The sequence below is a fragment of the Cydia amplana genome, chromosome 9, assembly GCF_948474715.1.
Source record: "Cydia amplana chromosome 9, ilCydAmpl1.1, whole genome shotgun sequence".
Classification (NCBI taxonomy): Eukaryota; Metazoa; Arthropoda; class Insecta; order Lepidoptera; family Tortricidae; genus Cydia; species Cydia amplana.
The window spans coordinates 4,843,634-4,866,162 of record NC_086077.1 but is presented as its reverse complement, the minus strand read 5'-3'; the positions used below and the strand labels follow the sequence as shown (position 1 = coordinate 4,866,162).

General features: G+C 35.5%; 1 protein-coding gene across 3 annotated transcripts in view; it reads left to right on the top strand.

Annotated features, from left to right (window-relative positions):
- Positions 1 to 3,357: 3,357 nt before the first annotated feature.
- The window catches only part of LOC134650950 (guanine nucleotide-binding protein subunit gamma-e), a 55,639-nt gene continuing 36,467 nt past the window's right edge, over positions 3,358 to 22,529 (top strand). Inside the window, exons 1-2 of one of the 3 annotated variants that reach the window (XM_063505907.1) lie at positions 3,358 to 3,450; positions 8,702 to 8,776. The gene's annotated coding sequence lies outside the window, so the exon portion shown is untranslated. Of the gene's footprint in view, positions 3,451 to 3,564; positions 3,773 to 8,701; positions 8,777 to 22,529 lie in introns of those variants that run through there. The other 2 variants (XM_063505908.1, XM_063505906.1) reach the window with 2 other exon arrangements.

Genomic DNA, 22,529 nt, shown 5'->3' with positions numbered 1-22,529 from the left:
TTATGTCAGTGCCAAATTGATGGTAGCCGTACAGGGATATCCCCGTTTCATTTCACAAGGTGAACTTATGTAGATAATTTTCATAAAATTATACATTACTTACCTACTTAATTATGTAAATTCTCTTACATTATGCAAATAGGGTACTTACTTTGTGTGCAAAGTAGACATGACGTTAATATAATTATGGCTTAATATCAGAGTCGTTTTGTTTTAAATGACAAATAAAAGATTAAACGGTTTGACTGAGATTTACTTTGCTCTAATTATATCTACTTAGTTATAGAATTTTACTTCTAGGTTATCTAGGAATAGGGTAGAGCGTTGCTGATTTGTATAGGTATTTAATTAATTAAGTAGGTACTGCGGAATGGAGTATCGAGACAAACCATTCTGGTTTACCGATGCTTTTGGATCAAAATATTATGTAACTCTAATAAATAATAAATAAAATAATAATGATAAATAATAATGAATGATAATAATAATAATTACTCTCTAATAAATAATAAATAAAATAATAATGATTTTCTAATTTATTAAAGTGACGAAGTTCAAGTTCATTTAATTTAATGCCGGCTGTATACACATTCGTCGAGAGCCTCTTTAAGCGTACGTCACGTTCTAGCCCTTTACCTACGGGCATTTGAATCACTCCGTAACCGCCCAATACGGGCATGTTTTGGCGAGCGTCAGCGGTTAGGCATAATTTCATTTACTTGTAACTTTTGAAGTATTACAGCTACACACTTGAAACTTCACACACACAATAAGTATAATGTGTTTAATCATCACTTGGAGTAATAATATTAATTATTTTTTCTGCTATCAAGCAATATATCAGTCACTAAGAAATTGAAGATTTTTAAGTTACTACTCGCGGATTTCACAAGTTTAAGTTTAAGAACATTATTTTATGGTATACTTAACACAAATAAACACTTAAATAACGATAATTATGAAAATAATGCATAAATATCAATCACTTACAACGTTGCATAAAAACAATTTGCCACTTATGGAAAATAGCGATGTGCGTCTATCGACACATTTGTCGATATATCGATAACCTAGTAAATGTAAAACTTATGATTTTGGTGAAATTATTATTAGGTAGGTACAATAGTACCTAATAATGATTTCATAACATGTTAAATTCCAATATTTGAACCAAAAACGGTAAAAAAAACACTAAAAATAACACTCCAAACACTGCCACGCCGTACTCTCATATCGACAACAAGTCGATGAAATTTAAAACAACACTATTGTCCGCCATATTGAGTTCAATTTTTAGCACCTCTGCAGTACGGGTGTCAACCCCAGTTGCCAGCAAAAAAGCGGTAATTTTAAAATTATGTTTATGCCAGAGCCATCTACCGAAATATTATGATATTTTTTTCTTTGTATCTATACTAATCCCAGTGCATAATGTGACCGCTATTACCAAGCCACAAGGTCTCGTTTTGATTTAAAAAAATGTTTCACACGACTATTACTTCGATCAACTATAGTTGACACCCGTACTGCAGCGGTGTTGCCTTACTGGCAACTCTGGTTGACACCCGTAGGTAAAAAGCTAGGGTTATAGATCTGTGTCATAGATAACGTAAGACAGCGGACACATACCCTACCTAGCTCATAGCATTAAACGGTCAATATGCATCCACCCACACACGCGTAGGCACCTGTGTGCGGCTATTAGCCAGTCGATACATCACCACAACGTGGTAACTGAAAATTTTCATTTTAGAATCGATAAAATAAGACCCTGAAAAAGTCGAAATATTTTTTATACATTTTAATTAACCCCGGTACTTTGATAAGACCCATTTAGGGCTAAGATGGCCGGCTCTTTATCATTTGTCACCATGGCTGTCACGTTCTAACAATTACGTAAGTGCGAAAGTGACACATAGCATGACAGATGATAAAAATGCGACCATGATAGCTGGTCTGATGGGATTTGCTCAACAACCTAGTGCGACCTTTAATTGACATCACATAAATACATTTTTTGTTTACTATTTAAACAGTATTGCACAATACATGAAATCTCTCTCTCTCTCTCTCTATTGAGCAGGGTCATGGTACAGTTCGAGTAATACTAAAAATATTTTAACACACAACTAGCTGGAAAATCTATACCTACATACAGGGCAGTACACACATTTGCAGGGCGATACTCAAAATGCCAAGATTTAACTATAATATGTTATTTTAATACAATTTGTAAGATATATCAAAACAATCTACCCTTTTAAGATGTTAAGCGTACTCATAAAACATATATTTTAGTTTTACGACCGTTTTGATGTGTGTTTTCTCAAGGGGACGACAGGCAAGTCAAGTATCTATAATTAGATACACTTTTATACATATAAGTACCTACATGTTTGAGTTCTATAAATAAGCACCATTTTTTAGATTAAAAAGAAGTCTCAATACATTGTAGAAAAATTAGGAGAGATTTAAAAAATAATAGGTTTAAAAAAGCGGCCAAGTGCGAGTCGGACTCGCCCATGAAGGGTTCCGTATTTAGGCGATTTATGACGTATAAAAAAAAAACTACTTACTAGATCTCGTTCAAACCAATTTTCGGTGGAAGTTTACATGGTAATGTACATCATATATTTTTTTTAGTTTTATCATTCTCTTATTTTAGAAGTTACAGGGGGGGGGACACACATTTTACCACTTTGGAAGTGTCTCTCGCGCAAACTATTCAGTTTAGAAAAAAATGATATTAGAAACCTCAATATCATTTTTGAAGACCTATCCATAGATACCCCACACGTATGGGTTTGATGAAATAAAAATTTTTGAGTTTCAGTTCGAAGTATGGGGAACCCCAAAAATTTATTGTTTTTTTTCTATTTTTGTGTGAAAATCTTAATGCGGTTCACAGAATACATCTACTTACCAAGTTTCAACAGTATAGTTCTTATAGTTTCGGAGAAAAGTGGCTGTGACATACGGACGGACAGACAGACGGACAGACGGACAGACAGACAGACATGACGAATCTATAAGGGTTCCGTTTTTTGCCATTTGGCTACGGAACCCTAAAAAGTGTTAGTTCTAATTAAATATTCTTTTAATTAAAAGAAAAGCTATCTGATAAAATAAATTCAACGGCAAACTGATTTCCTCGCTAATTAATCACAAAAACGCAAATAGCTATGCAAATTCGTGATCTACTTAATTTATCGAAATTTAAATACACTCATTAACCATTGTCAGCTGCTACACGCAAATAGGTAAATCAATGGAACATCCGTTAGTTAATATTCACAGCAAAAGATATTTTAATTTTAATTCCCCGTTGCATGATACATGCTTTCCCAATCAGAGCGTGGCACAAACGAGCCCATACTAGGTTTGTATTACAGTCCCACTAGCACTCAAGATAGACGGTTGTTTTTCATTAGGACACGCGATCTAAAAACGGTACTATTTTAAAATTGGAACACTCTTTTTTTATTTCTGTTTTTGGTGTTTAGAAGTGGCCAGTGTTGTAAATAACGAAATTCAATCGATATATCGATTCATTTTATTTATATTTTGCCTTTTGTTTTTGAGGTAAAAGTGACGTGTTTTTGAGGTAAATTCGTGGCAGTCGCATGTCGAGCGAGGATTATTGGAGTAATCAAATTAGCTCTAATTGAGTTAGTGTCTCGTCGGCGGCGAACGTCAGAGTAGGCCAATATTTTTGTTGAAATAACTACATTTACGCTTGTTTTTGGTGTTGTGTGCGATTGGATTGTGCAAAGTTTGTATATTTTGTTATGTTTTACTTATTTTGCTTGGTTAAATCATCATAGGTATTATATAGCTATCTCAAAGTTTTACCAATGTTAGAAAATAATAGAACTGTTAACCTCAAAATCTTTAATATACATAGGTACCTACATTGAATTGGGTGTTCAGTATATGTCCGTATTCGTATTTTTACCCGGCGATACAATAGCAAAAATGAGGTTATGTTTTAACACTCGCTAACTGTAGGTATTATAAAGTAGATTGCAAAACTCAATATTATGAGAACAATAGTTGCACCTGCCGTATTATACGTAAGTAAAAACATTTTAACGTATTCTGACGATATAAAAACAATATTAGGAATTATTGACACTCACACGTAACAATGTATTAAAAAGAACAGTGTTTTGAACCGTAATTTATAAACACACGTTTTTTTTCTCTAATTATTGGTAGTAATTAATTTTTAATTTAGTGTAATTATTTGTTTTGAATTTAATAAAACTATTATTAAGTGAGACATATATATGGATTGCATAAAAAATAAGCATATTCTGAAAATACCAAATAATAAAATACCCATTACCTCTCGCACAAGGAAAACTGTCCATCAATAATTTTTTTCCATTTGCGGACGTAAGCCACGATGCGGTAAAGTAATCCAATTGTCCTGTTGTCAGGCAGCGGCTTAAAATGACTATTATCTCATTTGCTGACAAGAAAACATTCCCATTAAAACCAATATAAGTAAACCTCAGCATCCCTTAACAACTATGACTACTGAAAAGCCAACTAATACTGGTCGTTTGAAGCGAGTACTTGTGAAATAAAAATAACAGCTCGTTTGGCATGTTGCGGAATTCTCTAGACACTAATTTTAATTAAACTCATTAACTCATTTAGAATTTGAAGTTAGCTGCGCGACACTTTGACTCGACTACAAATTGGTAGGTATCAAGTCTTTAAGTGGTCTTATCGATGAAGAGTTGCAAATGTAAAACGAGATTACGCATTCGCGACTCATTCATACAGAGATATATATATTATACGACTAAATAAATATGACAAAAACATTCGTAACATAAATCTAAATAAAATAGATCAACACATAACAATAGGACTATGAAACAATAATTATAATATCGATGACTGACAATCGATTCAATCACGATTGAACCGATTACGACTGTAATTACTCATCGATTACGTGATGTAGTGTTTCACGTTGATTACTTTTACACATCATTAGCTTCGACACAGTTATAATGGATGTAAGCCAGGGTTCCCAAACTTTTTGCGTCTTTTTATTTTCTCCTTGCCGAGACACACCTGTTGAATCTGGGGTCATGTTGTTTCCCATAAAGTTTTATGTCATAATGTATTGTTTGTCATATTATCATTAGTCATAAAACTGAAACCGTTAACATTTCAAGATTTTCGTTAGGTTATCCTATAGTTAAGTTAGGTTAGGTTTGTTTAATGGCAATCCTGAAAAGTGACGCGTATCTGAACCAAATGAATTATGACTAACAAAAATGCGGGAAAACAATACATTATGGCTTAAAACGATTTGGGAAACAATAGAGACCCGTTGAATCTAGAGCGAATAATTTTTTCCAAAATAAAATGCATTCGTTCTAGCATGAAATTAACTTATCGTGGAATCTTGAGCGTAGTGAGGGATTCATAGGCCTCTTCGAGATAGAATAAGTTTGACTGTTCCGCCGTTTAAGCGTGAAGATCTAACAGACAGACAGAAAGAGATTCTTTCGCATTTATAATATTTGTAAAAATTATAGTTATGGTGTTTTTGAAGCGTACGAGGTCCTCTTGATCTCCGTCCAGATGAAAGATGATTTCGGTGTTTTTAATAAATATAAAGTCAGGAAACTATTTCAAAAGTTAATTTAGGACCACCATTTCTAAAAAATTAAGCTTGTTCGAGCCACATACAAAATAGGTAGTGATAAATTTTATTGACCACTGAAGTCACACCAAACTTACGTTGCTAGTTTACGTTAGAGAACTGGCTACTTATATTCATATTCGTGACGAATTACCTTTTAAAACTGTCTCCGCCACTGGCATAAGTAGTTTAAGAAACAATAGACGTGGCATGGAAGGTCAGACATGTACAGTAGCGATAAACTAATTAGATACACTCATGCTAAATAGGTACACTGGCGTTCAAAAGTGCATGGACAATATGGACATGTTTCAACCGTAATATTAAGGCATTACGGTCCACATCTATCCATGCACTTTTGAACGCCACTGTACCATCGTGCACAATGGTAACTGAGTTAACTGACAATGTGTCTTATTGTAAAGACATAGTATGTATATCGTAGACCACTTAGTAGGGGTATTCTACAAAAAGGTTTGCTTTTTCGGGGACGTGACGCGTATGTCAGCTACCTTAATGAGAATGAGTAACGTACAGAAATCGGTAATGTTGTTTTTTCTACTCGGAATCACGAGCACCTGGCCCGTATAGAAGAAAATAGTTTCTGAGTGACATACGATTTTTATAAATATAACAGAGCCGTGGTTAATTATCCAGAATGGATATTTTAATCGTTTGATTGGTTCAGTTCAGTAGTTCATCATGCTAAAAAGAGTTCTAAAGAGTCCATACGAAGACTGTTCAAAAATCTTGATTATTTTGTCGCTCTGCCATTTCCGCTCGAATCTTTGTTGGAGTTAAGCGAAATAATTAAGAAGTCTAGTATCCACTCACAGTGGAAACCCGACTTAAAATTGCTTGCCATCATTGATCTGAAGGTGGGCCGACAATGTTTCCATTACACGCTTCTAATCTACTGATGACGTAGGTATGCATCAGTCAAAAATTGATTTTGATTGAATTAATCCCTCCGTTATTTAGATTTTGGCTGAGCTTGAGTTTAGTGTTTGCTGAATCTAGTTCAAATATGTATGTATGTATGTATGTATAAACTCTTTATTGTACAAAACACAAAACACAAATTTATGGCACAGGATAGGCAGGATATGGTCTGTGGTTAAAACAGAACCCATAAACAACTGACTTTCGAGCTCTCGAAACCCTGCCTTTCCACAGTAGATGTCTCAACTCACTTCTAGCATCCTCTAGTACAACTTGAACCCTAGATCTGTAACAACTATGCGCAATCCAAGATCGAACTTATACTGGTCTTTTGGTGTGAATATTTTACATTGTACGAATGCATGTTATAGTCAATAAAGATGTTATTTGGTGGATCTCGTCGGCGGTAAATATACGGTTACGACGACTATGGAATGGAGGATCATGATGCTGCGCAAACTAAACTGCAAATTCGTGAAAAAATACTTTTTTATATTTCCTATTGTAAAAATTGTTTACGTATAGTTTAGATAATTATACTTAAATATTTCAATGTCAATAACCTAGTTCTCACTCGTACAGTCGACGTCAAAGTTATGTTTACACTTTTGCACCTTACTCCTTTGTAATAAGACGAAAAATGTAAAATATATCTTTGACGTCGACTGTACTAATTACGCGTAAATTTGATTGTATCTAATTGAGACTTTTTGTCTGTGCACTATGGTACTAATTACAACAAAATTTTCCGCTTAATTAGTACGAGTGTGAAATAGGGTATGGGTGTTATGCTCAAACCCATGATTTAAACAGTCGGATTCATACTGCGCTAGTGTTACTACCGTAGCGTTACTTTACAGCATGGCTTCCAAATACCTGCTGCACAAAATGTAAATTATCCGGATCGTAAAAATTGATTTTGACATTTCAAGTACCATTGCAATGATGTAGCAGTTAAGTAAAGTTAAGCAGTCACAGTTGAAATGTGACCTTTATCTTGACATGTTTCGAAGATATTGCAAATCGAAACTAACAATACCTACTCGAAAGCCCGACTCAACCGAAACAACTTTTGCAAATTATCCTGATATTTGAATTGTTTTTTTCTGTCCCACTGCTGGGCAAAGGTCTTCTCTTTCTTCCGCTACTCATCACGGTTCGTACCATCGCCCACACTATTAACTGTACATCGGTGGACCTTATGGCTTTTGTAATAAGGTCCACCGATGTACCTACAGTTAGGTTAGGAGTGTTGCTGGTCGTACATATACTCCCGTCAGTCGCTGCACACTGCGTCGAGGATCGAGGTCATTCCGCGATCTCTTTTTAGGGTTCCGTACCCAAAAGATAAAAACGGGACCCTATTACTAAGACTCCGCTGTCCGTCCGTCCGTCCGTCCGTCTGTCACCAGGCTGTATCTCACGAACCGTGATAGCTAGACAGTTGAAATTTTCACAGATGATGTATTTCTGTTGCCGCTATAACACCAAATACTAAAAACAGAATAAAATAAAGATTTAAGCGGGGCTCCCATACAACAAACGTGATTTTTGACCGAAGTTAAGCAACGTCGGGCGGGGTCAGTACTTGGATGGGTGACCGTTTTTTTGCTTGTTTTGCTCTATTTTTTGTTGATGGTGCGGAACCCTCCGTGCGCGAGTCCGACTCGCACTTGGCCGGTTTTTTGTCTGCCTCTGCCCCGGCTAACCTGCGGTGTCCCTTCGGTGGTTAATTCGGCCCAACGAATCTGAGCGCAGTTCGCAGACGTGTCCCGCCCAGCCCCACTTGTACGAATATTGGTCGTTCTTGTCTACGTGACAGCGTGATAAAACTGTATTGTGATACTTTCAATCGCGCTCTGTTAAAAAGTGACGGATATTTTGCTACGTGGATAAAGACATCCATAATAGGCCAAGCGCCTGATTTTATCAGTATTTAATTTGATTGACTTAATTTGTATATAATTTTACTGTAAGACCTAAATCAGCCACCACTGCAATTGCTGCACCACATGCAGTGCAATGGACACTTGCAAGCATTCATTAAATATTTCTAGAAGCTTCGATCGTTTCATAACAGAATGCTTTCAGGTCATTCCCGCAACAAGAGGCTAAGGGCTAACACTAGTTGACTGGAAGATATTTCACTCTACGAGGAAACCACAAGTGAGTAAAGATATCACTTTAAAGTTGAATAAATGATACACAAAGGAAACATTTTAGCAAGTTACAATACCATACTTACTACACGTTTATATAAGAATTTAATTCTTTTGAATAAACTGCCCTACCCCTTATCATCTTCCTCGCATTATCTCAGCCATGGCTCATGGGAGCCTGGGGTCCGCTTGACAACTAATCCTAAGAATTGGCGTAGACACTAGTTTTTACGAAAGCGACCGCCATCTGGGCTATAACCGCGAAAATCGAAGTTCGTCAATTGCGGGCATTTTTCTCTGTCACTCTAATTACGTCTTTACGTCTTAATGAGAGTAAAAGAGAAAGATCCCCACAATTTGCGAAAATCGGTTTTCGCGGTAGCCCCCCAGACCTTCCAACCCAGACGTAGGTTCTCTGTTCGTAGCCGCTTTCCTCTACAAAGCGGGAATACGCTGTAATCTGCTACGAACGTAGCGCTACGAAAACGTTGGCAGTGAATGGGCTAACATTTGAGTTTTTTGTTTTTTGTTTAAAAAAAAAGTAAATGTAGTTACCTACATAGTAAAAATGGAGTGACAATAAAGTTCTCAACAAAGCTAAAAAGATGAAATTCTAGCAAACACCAAATAGTTTCCCTTCATCCTTCAATACATTGAACGAACGAGTCACAGATCACGCACTCTAGATAAAACATTATATTAATTGCCTCGCGTTTAAAATGCCAAATGTGTTGTCATTCCCTAATAACGACTGGTATTGGTTTTCCTATAGAAATACAGTAGGTATATAGAGTGAAAAAATCACTTAGACTCTGGCCACGCAAATTTTTCACAAACTTGGCAGTAAGAATGCATACAGCTCCATACTTGTCGTCACACTTGGCATGAAAACTTAGTGGTCCGATTTTACTGATTGTGAGTAGATACCTAATATTCTCTAAAATTAATGTTAAAATACTTTAGCCGGCTATGTTACACTGTTTCTTTTTGTTTTATACTCGGACATAATTAAAAACAAACTAAATTGCCTTATTACATATTTTACCAAAAACATCTCGGGCAGAATTATTCCAATATTTTTAGTTTATTTAAAACTTTGAGCAGAATGAGCAAATACCTAAAAATTACGTTAGAAAGAAAATACATTTATCAAACTTTATTCTTCTCAGACTTCTAATGATTGAATAACAAATGTCCAAATACCAAACGTTCACATTCTTATTTATTTATCGTATGGCAAGTATTTATCACTGGATTACATATAAATAAACTTATTTTAAACATTCTTAAAATAAAATGAACAATATATCGCGGGAACTATGTGACTTATGTGAGGTAGTCTACAGTATATGCACACACCGACATGACTCGGCACTTGTGCAAATCGCCCGGCGTGTGCAATTGGGCATGCACTTGCAGCGCGGGTGCACAATCGTGCATAAGATTGCAAGCTTGTTACGGGATGGGTAGAAATGTGCACATATAAAGACAAAATGTAAGAAAATCAACGTGTGTGTTATAGTTTCACTGGTCTTTTGAAATAACTATAAGGTTTATAAGTACCTATGCATATTATATATTTACTACATAGTAAGTGGCCTTTCCATAGTAAGGCAGAAAGAAACAAGCCAATAGAAGTCTTAGTATAAGGCCTGACTGGACGCTCGAGTTGGGCGTGCAGCGGGGCGGCGCGTGCGGCGTGCATGTTAAACAAATGCAAACGTATAGGAGCGGCCTTAGTGCACGCTGCTCAAATCACTTGTGAGCCCGACGCCACGCTGCACGCCCCGCCGAACGCTCCGCTTCGAGCGTCCACTCAGGTCTTACACTTAAGGGGCCCACTGATTACCAGTCTGCCGGACGATATCGACCTGTCAGTTGTTCGGAACCGTCAACTTTTTGTTCTAACTGACAGGCTGATGTCGTCCGGCGGACTGATAATCAGTGTGCCCCTTTATTGCTAAGAGGGGCCAAACTATGTACAGATGTAGTGCAAAATTATTTTCCATCGTATTTTTATGGAAATGTACGAACTTGTCTTGCTATTTCAGTCAGTCTCACAAAAAGTACTGAGGTTGACTGAAATAGCATGACAAATACGAACGTTTCCGATACGACGATATAATACGATGGAAAACAAAATGCACTACATCTGTAAGATAGCAGTTTTTTTGTCGTATAATTTGTTTGCAATAAAAAGAAAAGTGCTAACACTAAAATTAAAACGTAAGCATTACTTTTTTTTGCACGACTCGAAAATTAATTTCTGATATTCATCTTACAAATAATCAACTCTTTTAACACGCCACATCTTATACCTACCTACTCGAATTTTGAAGCCCAGGCTTAAATATATTTAAGTATTTCAAAAACGCTTATTATTAACCGGGAAACTAAAATATTAAACAGGAACTTTCATTGGACATATAATAATATAATTTGACTGTGCATTAATATTTTAGCGCCAAAAAAAATATATTAAAATATAAGCATCATATTATTAAAAAATATGGCAGCAAAATCAAGCCACCCAAAAAAATTATAGGGTACTTAAAGTGATAGGTTGGCGTCTAAAATAATAAATTGGCAACTAATATTGTAAAGCGATCATAGAATTTAGTTGTCATCTAGTTGTTCAACCTAAGTAATCAACTAATCATAACTGAGCATATCGTTTCAGCACTTTCAGCTAGGTAGTATTTTAACACGAAAGCAGTTAAATTTAATGAATATTGGTCACTTTTTACACAAAACACCTCAAATGAATTTACCAATACGCAATGGTCAGTATACTTATAGTCGAAATTTCTAATCATGAAACGCCTAATGGCCATTATACCATTAGATCTTTAAATCTTTAATTACTAATTTCAATAGTTACCACTGTGTTCAGCTAGAGTCAACAGATAGGTGCGACGACGAGCGAAGCGAGGAGGAGCGTGTTAGATTGACCGTGTAATCACCAAACAAAATATTTGAAAAGAACTTCATTTTTTAATTAATAGATAGCCGTTTTCTTTTTAAAATGTGCTTTATAAATGGTCTCCAATATATGAATTCAGTTGCCAAATAAATACTTGGTACCTGCCTAAAAATAATCAAAAGCTGTAACGGCATTAAAATACAGCTCATATTGACATATTTTAAGACTCCGTTTTTGTTGCCAAACTATTAATTTTAGTAGCCATTTCTATTTTTTTAAACTACCCAAATTCGATTAATTAGTTGACCGGTTAAATACGTGCCTTTCAAAAACTTCCCTTCAACATTCTAATCCCTCTTTATAGAAGCCGCCATCGTCTTCGCGCCAAAATTGAATACAATCAATATTTTAAGTAGTCCACTTGACCCCATTGTCCCCATTCGGGGAGATGGGCCGAAAGGCCGTCCAGAATTATCCACTTAATACTATGAATAGGTAATTTAATTGAACGAATTGATATCTGTCTATTTAGATATAGTGGGGCTACCCTAGTAGACAATCGTACATCAAGAAATTCCAAACGAAAAGAAAAAATGTTTCTGGATGACAGAAGCTACGAGAAGTCACGTGACTTGTACTTTTGTGCATATGACAGCGGCCAGCAAAGTCGGTTTTTACGTTTAAAGGTAACATTCGATTTCTGACCGCAGCTGCACTACTGCTCCTACACTACTGGCTCCTAAAATTGGTGCGATAAGTATTACAACTGCAGCTTAGGTGAAAAATCCTGCTTAAAAATTTCAGAAATCAAGGTTTTGTTCGCGACATATTTCTCCTAATTTAACCAATCATAAAATAATTATGGTTCATTTATTTGGTCGTTATTAGCGCTGTTTAAAGTGACCTAGTTCAAATAAAAACAAGAATATAATAAAGAAAGCAAAACGGTTATGAAAGCAGTAGGTGACAGATTATAGGACGTAAATACGTATAAACATAAAATAAAAAAATCTTTAAAAAAGCACGCAAGGAACTGCGGCGTGTTGTATGGAGCTTAACCCTTAAATGCATAGTGTTGCCAAATGTCTACAAAGCATTAGACAGCTCACAAATTAGGGTCAATTTCAACAGTACTAGTTTTTTGTGTCATTCCGGTGTAATTCTTTATTTACGTTTCTTCGATGTTTCTTTTAATGTCAATCGACACCTCAGACTGTTCTTTGATAAGCCTCTTACAGAGCACTTGATATCTTAAGCCTTTTGAGAATTATCGGAGATTAAAAAAATTGACTCGCACGTGAATGATAAGTATACACAGGAATGATATAACACTCCACCTCAATGACATTTTTCCCAACGGAATGAAAAAAATAAACACAGGAATGATATCTGTACACTAAAATGAGAAAAATGCTAAGAACTGCCTAAATCAGCCAAGTTCAATAATTAACCGAAAATTTATTTCGAATGCCCATGTTCAATCTAGCATATCGAGTATTTCTTTAAAAAGTGCCACTTTTACTAAATTATGGGCACAATTTATGGTACTTCTACTCGAGATAACAAGCTCTTTCAATTTAAAAACGAAAAAATTGACCCAAATTTAATAGGTAAAATGTTAGAATTTCCATTTGAGTTACCGCAATACAAAGCCTATAGAAATAAGCAATACAGTAGAAAAGAACTAAGGACATTTTTTGTTGGAAATTAAAAAAAGCTCGTTATTTCGATTTGAAATACATAACAATAATTATGTGCCCAAAATTTATATTTCGTAAAAGTGGAATTTTATTAAGAATATTAATACAAAGCCTCTGCAACAAACGCCAAGCTGAGCCTGAGCTACTCAAAGCTTAACCGTCGAGCCTGACGGACGCTAGTAATTTAAAGAGTTACCCTTAAATCAACAACGCGTACAAATAAAAAATATATCAAACAACTACTAACTAGTACCTACTACTAGTTATCACTTTTTATATTGTAGTATTTGAGATCAACAATTAGTTTTTATATAGTTATCTACTTATAAATATTTCGTAATACCTAGTCCCAGCTGGACAATAGACACTGTAGATGTGAAGTACAAGAATACTTTTAACAAAACAGTTGATATTATTCATATTTAAAGAGTTTTATATTTTGATCCACTTATAATTTAGACACATTAATAATCAACATTATATATGGATTAAGTACATATTTCAAAATCAATGGAAATATTATTAAAAAAGGCTCTCAAACATGCAACCAGATATTAAAATGTGCAAATGTGTAATTTAACCTTATAAAGCTGCTGCATTACACGGAAGAGAAAACTAGAAAATTTGTAGTTAATGAATAGTAAACGAAGCTATATTTTTACCATAAATATCTTTAGCATCCTTAAACTAGGAACAAAATACTTTGGGATCAATAACATTAGTATCACATTATCAACATCTAGCATACTAACATGGCCATGATTGACTTAAATACAAATTTAAATTAACAACAAATTGCTTTTACGTAACTTATACTACTATCACATTAATTGTCACCACTTGTTAATCATTATCTTCGCCTATACTCGAAATACTACATCAAATATTTCTAAAATATGTCTAAGTCAGAAGAATCTGCGTCACTTTCAAATACATTAGATTTTTCCTGATTGACACGTCTTACTGCTGACAAATTTTCCATGTTCCTGGCTTCTTCCTGTTCAGAAAACAGTTTGCTGTCAAACTCGGCTTCAAAAAATGAACTCGATGGTATTACTTCTTCTAAAACCTGATTCTCATAATGTGTTAGCAATGACCTACTGATTATAGAGCCAGTTGACTCTTTTTCACTATCCTTATTAATCCGAGATAAACTTGATACTGATGGACCTTTACCTGGTTTTGCTAAAGATGTAGGTATTTTGGACGTTGAGGGACCACAATTTAGTGGTACATGTTTGGCCTTGAGGAAACTTTTTGGCGATGAGCTTAATAATTGGTCCTTTAAAATCCTCAGAGGCAGGTATTGTTTCTTTAACCGTGACCTCCGACATGTCATGTACGTTTATGTGTTTTTGGGGTAGTATTAGAATATCGGACATTTTAACGGGCGTCAGTTTCGCCAAACTCTCACTTGATTTGACGTTCTTAGTCTTACTGGATTTTTTTGAAGACTGCATATTTATAGCCGGTACAATTCTGTTTTGCTTATTTTTGGTCACTGCATTATTTGGTTGAGGCTCATTACCACGGTTTGGAGCCGAGTCATGAAAACGCAAATGTTTACCGTGAGGGCATCTGATTGCATTATTTTTGCACTCTGGTTCAGTGCATGAAAGGCATCGAAGTGCCAAGCGACTTTCTGTTTCTTTCATCCATACGAATTGATGTACCGGCATAGTTCCGGGAACAGTCTTTAAGTTCTTAGGTAACAGCCAATCTTTTTCTGTTACTTCGTAGTCTTGGACTATTTTGATTTTCACTCGTTGAACCCTAGACTGCAAAATTTGGACCAAAGCATCGATATCAGGGATGTCATTTCCAAAGGAGACCATTTTATCGGCAGCCGTCTTTAAAATACCACCAATCCCGTCCGCAGCACCTTTTCCGTATCCGCATTCGCAATAGTTCCAAATTATGTTTGTGTTTGTTTGAATCTTATTTTGTCGGACTTGGCGGGGGCATGGCAGTGCCCCCAAATAATACTTAAACACAAAAGTGAAGCTACTTTTGATATCATTCCGGTGTTATTTTCATTCTGGTGGGTATTAAAGCCATTTTACTACACCGAAATCACCGGAATGAAATTGGTGGAATGATAAACCGAGGTGAAATAAAATTATAAAAAAATAACTAAATCCCACATTCTTTAACTATCGCGACATTTAAACTCACAAGTACAAAATACACGATCTGTAAATATTTGAAAAATAACAAATATGAAACAAAAAACATATAGCAAACTCCGGAATGATATTTTTTTTGTCCCCGTAACATCGAAATGACATGACTCACGTGTGTAGCGGATCTATTCGGCATCACGTCGACGTCTTCTTGCGGTGAGAGCCGCGGCACAACCGACTCTCAAAGTGCGCAGGAGGCGGGGGGGCGTACGAAGTCAAACTTAGCCAATAAACGTCGATGAAATTTGTCCGCGGTAATAAGGATTATTTTGCCGGACAAATTTCTTTACGCATAATAAGGGGGTTTATTAAAGAGTTAGTAAGCAAGTAATATTTTAAAGGGTTCTTTATTGATATGGTATTATAATGAACTAAAAACTAATTTGATATCTTGTATAGTTTTAGAGTTATGCGGCATTAAACAAGAATAACTGGGTTCCGGACAACCCACCTGAATGAAAAATTGGGCCTTTATTATTTTTTTTCAATGATTAAATTATTCAATATTTTAATATTAGTTATTGCCCGAGGTCGATAGCTAAGAGATGTTTCCAAAAAAAATAGTATATGACTATTTTGACTTTCTGCACCAGCGTTTTCAGTCTTGCCATCAAATTTTATTGCTTGGGATATTCACCCATTAAGGGTTAAACAAATTCTATTTGTTCCTGTATATTATTTCAATAGTAAAACTAATAAATTTTCCGAATTATTACATAAATTTACGCAGTATTTTAATTTATAAAAATTACATTTGTTTAGAGACGAAATATCGGAAAACTTGGAAAAACCTGGAAGTTGATGATTATTAGCATGTGATTTTGGGCAGATTTTTCAGGGTTTGTAATTATTTTATATTTACAAACTTTATCATAGGAACATTATAAATAGTACCTTTCTGATGGGAGTTAAGATTTTTCCTATACCCTTTAATAATAGCTATATATTTCTAAAAATATTATTTAGCCTATGCAACTTTTAACACTGATTTCGCAGTGAAAATAGATGATATAATTTTTTTTACTATTTTTCCTGGAAACGGCAAACAATTATGTGATACATATATTAATTTCGGGCAAAAAGAAAAAATCATGCATTTAAGGGTTAAATACTTACTATTGCCTAGTGTAATGTAGTAGCTATAATATATTATTCCATTACCAGTTAGCCACCCGTTTTATCCGTCCACCATCCTCCGTTTTATTCATCCACGGCTGAAAGATGACAATATAACTCAATTTGTCGCCATCATAGATTGTAGGATCCTAATAGATGTGGTATACACGTGCGTCAGTGTGGTATAAAACTTATATACGCAATACGGCACTACGATTGTCGAATTTATTTGTTGCCCACCATAATCCATACTAATTTACGGTAAATAAAATGTGAGACTGTGACAAGGACAAACAATAATAGCGCTTTCGCTGCTACTCCTACTGAAAGATACATAAGACTATCCCGTTCTGTTATTTCCCCCCACCCCTCATGCCTGATCCAGTTAAAATACTAGATTCATGGTCCCCATCCAACTATTACTGCAATTACGCCATTTTGCCTGCAAAATGACTGACGTGATCTAATCAAGCTGCTCTGTCTACTTGTGATGGAAATGGAGCTCTATAGCGTTGAAAGAAGGTTTAATTTGGTTTGAGTTGTAGTGGATGTTATTATTTGGGTAAAAGTATACTTATGTAAGTATAGTAAAGTTTAACGGCGTTATTCATAAACGTCTCCTAAGTTAATCAGCTGACGACCGTCGTTTGTCCCTCTCTATGGCATAACGACAGATAGGGACAAACGACGATCATCAACTGGTTAAGTTAGCAGCCGTTTATGAATAACGCCATAAGAATATAATAAATACTTAGCGAGTAGTGAGTTTTTATGTTCATTTTATATACGTTTCCTTACATAAATATTTAACACACATGCTAATGGTTATACTAGTCACTATTATAATATTATGCAAGTAGGTAGGTACCTTTAATTTTACCTCTGATCATGATCATCACTGATTAAAAAAATATAATACTTTACCGATAATTTTTTGGGACAATGCTTTTACTTTTCTTGAACCTAAAAAAGATCGCAAATTAAAAAAAAACAACAATTTTATCAGATGATTTTCTAAAAATGTGTGTAGTCTGTGCGGAAAGACAAGAGTCGTGAAATGTATGAACCCAATACATTCTGCGACTCTTCTCTTTCCGCACAGACTCTAAAAATCCTTTCATTACCTTATCAGAGTTGCGATAAACGAGTAGGTAATTAAATCTTGAGAAAACAGCATGAATTATACGTTCCTCACGAAATCTTCGATAAATGTAATTAAAAAGACAGAAGCCGTGTAAAAAGTCGTTTATGGGCCATTGCGGCTTTATCTCGACGGCTGCCTGTAATGAGAAAAACAATAAAAAATTAATTATGAGATGTTATATGAATTGTTCCGTGACTTTACCGCTGCCAGCGGTTTTACGTGGCGTCAGAGTAGAATAATATAGAGTAGTTCATCTTTGAATAAAATAATTTACGCGGGAACGCTCGATACACAACATGTGTAGATTGAGGCTTAAAACTTGACGTTTGTATTTAATATTAAGAGCCAACAGGACCTAAGATTTAAATATTTTAGGTAAATATACCCGTCTCGCTAACGGAAGCGGCTCCTAAAACTAGTGCGATAAGGACAAGGCGAAAAATCCTGCGTAAAAATATCAAAAATCGAGGTTTCGTACTCGACTGTTTCCTCCTCCAAAACTTAACCAATCATAACCAAATTTGGAAATCTAAATGATTATGACATTATCTGTGTCGGACCGTTTTGCTTTTTTGACTAATTGATGTCAGTTTTGAATAGCACGCCTCTCATTGCAGCATAGTCAATTAGGCCATTTTGGCCATTTTTGAAGGGCTCTAGCGCCTTAAAAAACAAAAATATCAAAAAAAGCAAAACGGTCCGACATAGATATTGACAATATTAATCTGTGTTGAAAAAATCATTGCTCTAGCTTCAAAACCCACGGAGGAAACAGTCGAGTACGTTTGTATGGAGAAATGACCACTCCTGTTGGCTCTTTTGTTAGTAAACACGACATTTATATAACGTATTTTCCTTTGACATGCATGAACTGTGTTAATACAAATAATTTTCACATGCCCTAAGGCTGAACATATCATGGGACAATAATGTACACTTAATAATGTACCACATGTTCTCGTGAGTAAACTTTCATTTCATTTCATGTACCCATACGCGTGGATACGCGATTATCACACTGATTTTGATCTGTACAGCAATCGATGTGCAAGCGAGTCAGCGCTTTACACATATGTCTCGCTCGCACACAGGAGCAGTGTGGGGATCCGCATTCAATGATAAGAATCTTCAACTCTTCACTGAAGACCGCCTTAGAGAGGCACACTAAACTTGCCTTGGATTTACGTGAATTAGTAGCGATCGAGCATTAGTTAAATGGTACATAAACTCTTAATTATCCATCGGTGGACCTTATGCCGTTATGCCTTTTATAGTAAGGTTTACGAACTGTCAGTGAATAGTGTGGGCGATGGTATATATATATATATATATATACAGGGTGTTTCCTGTAACATGAGCAATAAATTAAACTGTAGGCTGTACTCCTCAAACTGACCAACATTTGTTCAGCAACTTTTGAAAATAACTCATGTTTTGATTTTATTACACTTTAAAGTTTATTCTAAGACGCAATGTATTGCAAATTTTGTTATGTTTAAAGCGTGACAAGCAACGTCAAGCACACTGATGTCAGCGTACATTGAAGGCAATATTTATTTTGTACGAAAAAGAGGAACCTGTTACAGGAAGCACCCTGTATATGAACGTCGAACGAAAATTTGAAAATTATCGAAGATAGGTTACTGTTTTTAGTCCCTATACTCTACATGGTTGTTGGACGAGCTCTACAAACTTTTTACAGGAGTTTGTTAAGGCTCCGTGCCGTACCAGGTGCAAACATTTTGATGCAAGTGCCGAAGGCATGTATTATTAAACTTTTTACAGTTCATAATATAAATGATATGGTGCTACTTTATCGCACATGTCGAAAATGTAAAGGGCTATAATTATGTACTGTAAAACATTGTACGATACATGTGCAAATAGGTAATTTACTATTTTTTGCACTTGTATCGTAATTTACTACTAAATGACTTTTTCTACTCGCTTATATCATGTAAAAAATCACTCAAGTTATTATTATTACGGTACTCAAGGAACATCACTAAAGTGTCATTCTATGGAACTTGCTAACTATGTAAACAAAAGTCACTAGTAAATTGACAATCAGAGACAATTTCAATTTGGCGGTTTGTATACATAGTTAGCAAGTTCCATAGAATGACACTTTAGAGATCGACTCACCTATACCACTACCACCAGTTTGGCAGTGAAATAAACGTCATCGAGAACGTAATTTACTTTCTATGCATCTCGCTCGTACTCGCATATTAGTGCAAGCGAGATGTATAGAAAGTAAATTACGTTCTCGAAAGCGTTTATGTCAGTTTTGACACTCATGGTACAGGCTCTAATCTCGTCCAATGCATGGAAATAAGTAAACACCGTCGTTGTATAACCATTCATTTCCAGACACACTATATTACCTTTACAGCTCCGTTCTTACACTCTCTCTGCACTTTTCATGCAGTTACTTAGAAATATTGCCTCAAAAGTGGCTTAAATATGGAAGGCAAAATTGTAAGTAGGTAGCACAAGAAGATTTAAATTGTGTGATAAAAAGTAGGACATTTAAGGTGTAATTATTTTTGAAAAGATGTGTCCCGCCGAGTTTGTTGCCGGTCCCATAATGGGATACCCTCCTCCAATTGAGGGGGGATTTAAATCTTCTCGGGGCAGAGGTGTAGGGTTGGAGCCGGTCTACCTAGCTTTATTTGACGTTCATAAGCGCATTGTAATTATGCCTACTTGAATAAACTATCTTTTATCTTATCTTATCTTATCTTATCTTATCTTAAGTACCGTTCGGATACAGACTACACCAGGCGGTCTAGCATGAGTTGCGTTCTCGCGCGCGACATACATCTGGCGCGACTTCAAGAATGGACTTGCGCGCGAGAACGCAAGTTGTGCTAGACCGCCAGCATTACATTACAGAGCTACATTACTGCCGACTGCATTGCTGCCGCAAATGTCAGAAGTACGGGCAGCAACATCGATTTTGCTGCAGCCAACGACAAAAGGGTCATTTCATATTTCATCGACACATTTATCCATTTTAAATTTGCCGTTCTTACTACACTAACGCAATTTGATTGAATTTGACTTAACTAATAGCGCAATACTTAGTTGACAATAAAAAAATACCCTGCACATCTAGCACATCTCGCCGCATCTCGCGCGACTTAACACATAAATTAGCACTGGGTGGGGCCACAATAATACTCATACTCATACTCTCATACTCAAACTACTTACTAGATCTCGTTCAAACCAATTTTCGGTCGAAGTTTGCATGGTAATGTACATCATATATTTTTTTTAGTTTTATCATTCTCTTATTTTAGAAGTGACAGGGGGGGAGACATTCTACCACTTTGGAAGTGTCTCTCGCGCAAACTATTCAGTTTAGAAAAAAATGATATGAAACCTCAATATCATTTTTGAATACCTATCCATAGTTAATACCCCACACGTATGGGTTTGATGAAAAAAAAATCTGAGTTTTAGTTGTAAGTATGGGGAACCCTATTCTATTTTTGTATGAAAATCTTAATGCGGTTCACAGAATACATCTACTTACCAAGTTTTAACAGTATAGTTCTTATAGTTTCGGAAAAAAGTGGCTGTGACATATGGACGGACAGAGGGACAGACAGACAGACAGACAGACATGACGAATCCATAAGGGTTCCGTTTTTTGCTATTTGGCTACGGAACCCTAAAAATCTAATCAATGTGCCTCTTAACTCCATAAATAAATAAATAAGTAATGTGAAATCTTTGAGAAAAAATAATGTGATATAAGTACCTACCTGAAAATCATTTTCCATATTATACAGCGCTTACACACATGGTGCGCTGTCTCTTTGTACCACACCAAGGGAAACTTATTGAATGTATAAACATTTATTAGAACACTTTTCCATTCGATACAGTCAGTAGCATAAGTAGCTAACCGGGTGTGGTGTTCAAAATTATACGCTCTTATTCTCTGCACAATAAAGTTCATTTAAAACGCCTTAATAAACTTCTGTTGCTAACTGTATCTTAGTCTTTAGTCTACACACGTATCTGGGTTTGTATGGACAATTTGTATGAATCATGTATTGTTTGTAAGTGGTCTATTGTATGGGTAAGCCTCTATTGGCATAATTATCATTCGCGTAGCCATTTAAACTGTACTGTGGATGTGTATGTTTGTATGTAAGCAAGTACCTATATTTTCTCATACATAAAAAACTTTATGTATTTATTGATAACTATAGCTTCTGCCCGCGACTTTGTCGGCATGATAATGATGAAAAACTACGATGTCCTTCCCCGAACTTTAAAATATCTCTATGCCAAATTTATTTTCATTTAAAACGGTTTAATCGTGAAGGGCAAACATACAGACAGACAGACTTTAGTGCAAGTTCATACGTTTGCCACCTTCTGCCACTTTCTTGATACAAATTTGCCCCCAGGTGATCATTTCCACAATTTGTCTTGCATTTTTCTTTCTAAAAATCTTATTCTCATTCACATTTTTGAATATCCTCTTCACATTCTTTACAAAAGATAACCATCTTGTGCCCTTATTGTCCTTTAACCAGTGTTGGCCGAAAGTTAATGCGAATTGAAAATGTTGGCCATTAACCATTATAAATTGAACCTTAAACCGTATCGGACGATTATAGTTTACGATTCAATTTATAATGGTTAATGGCCAGCATTTTCAATTTGCATTA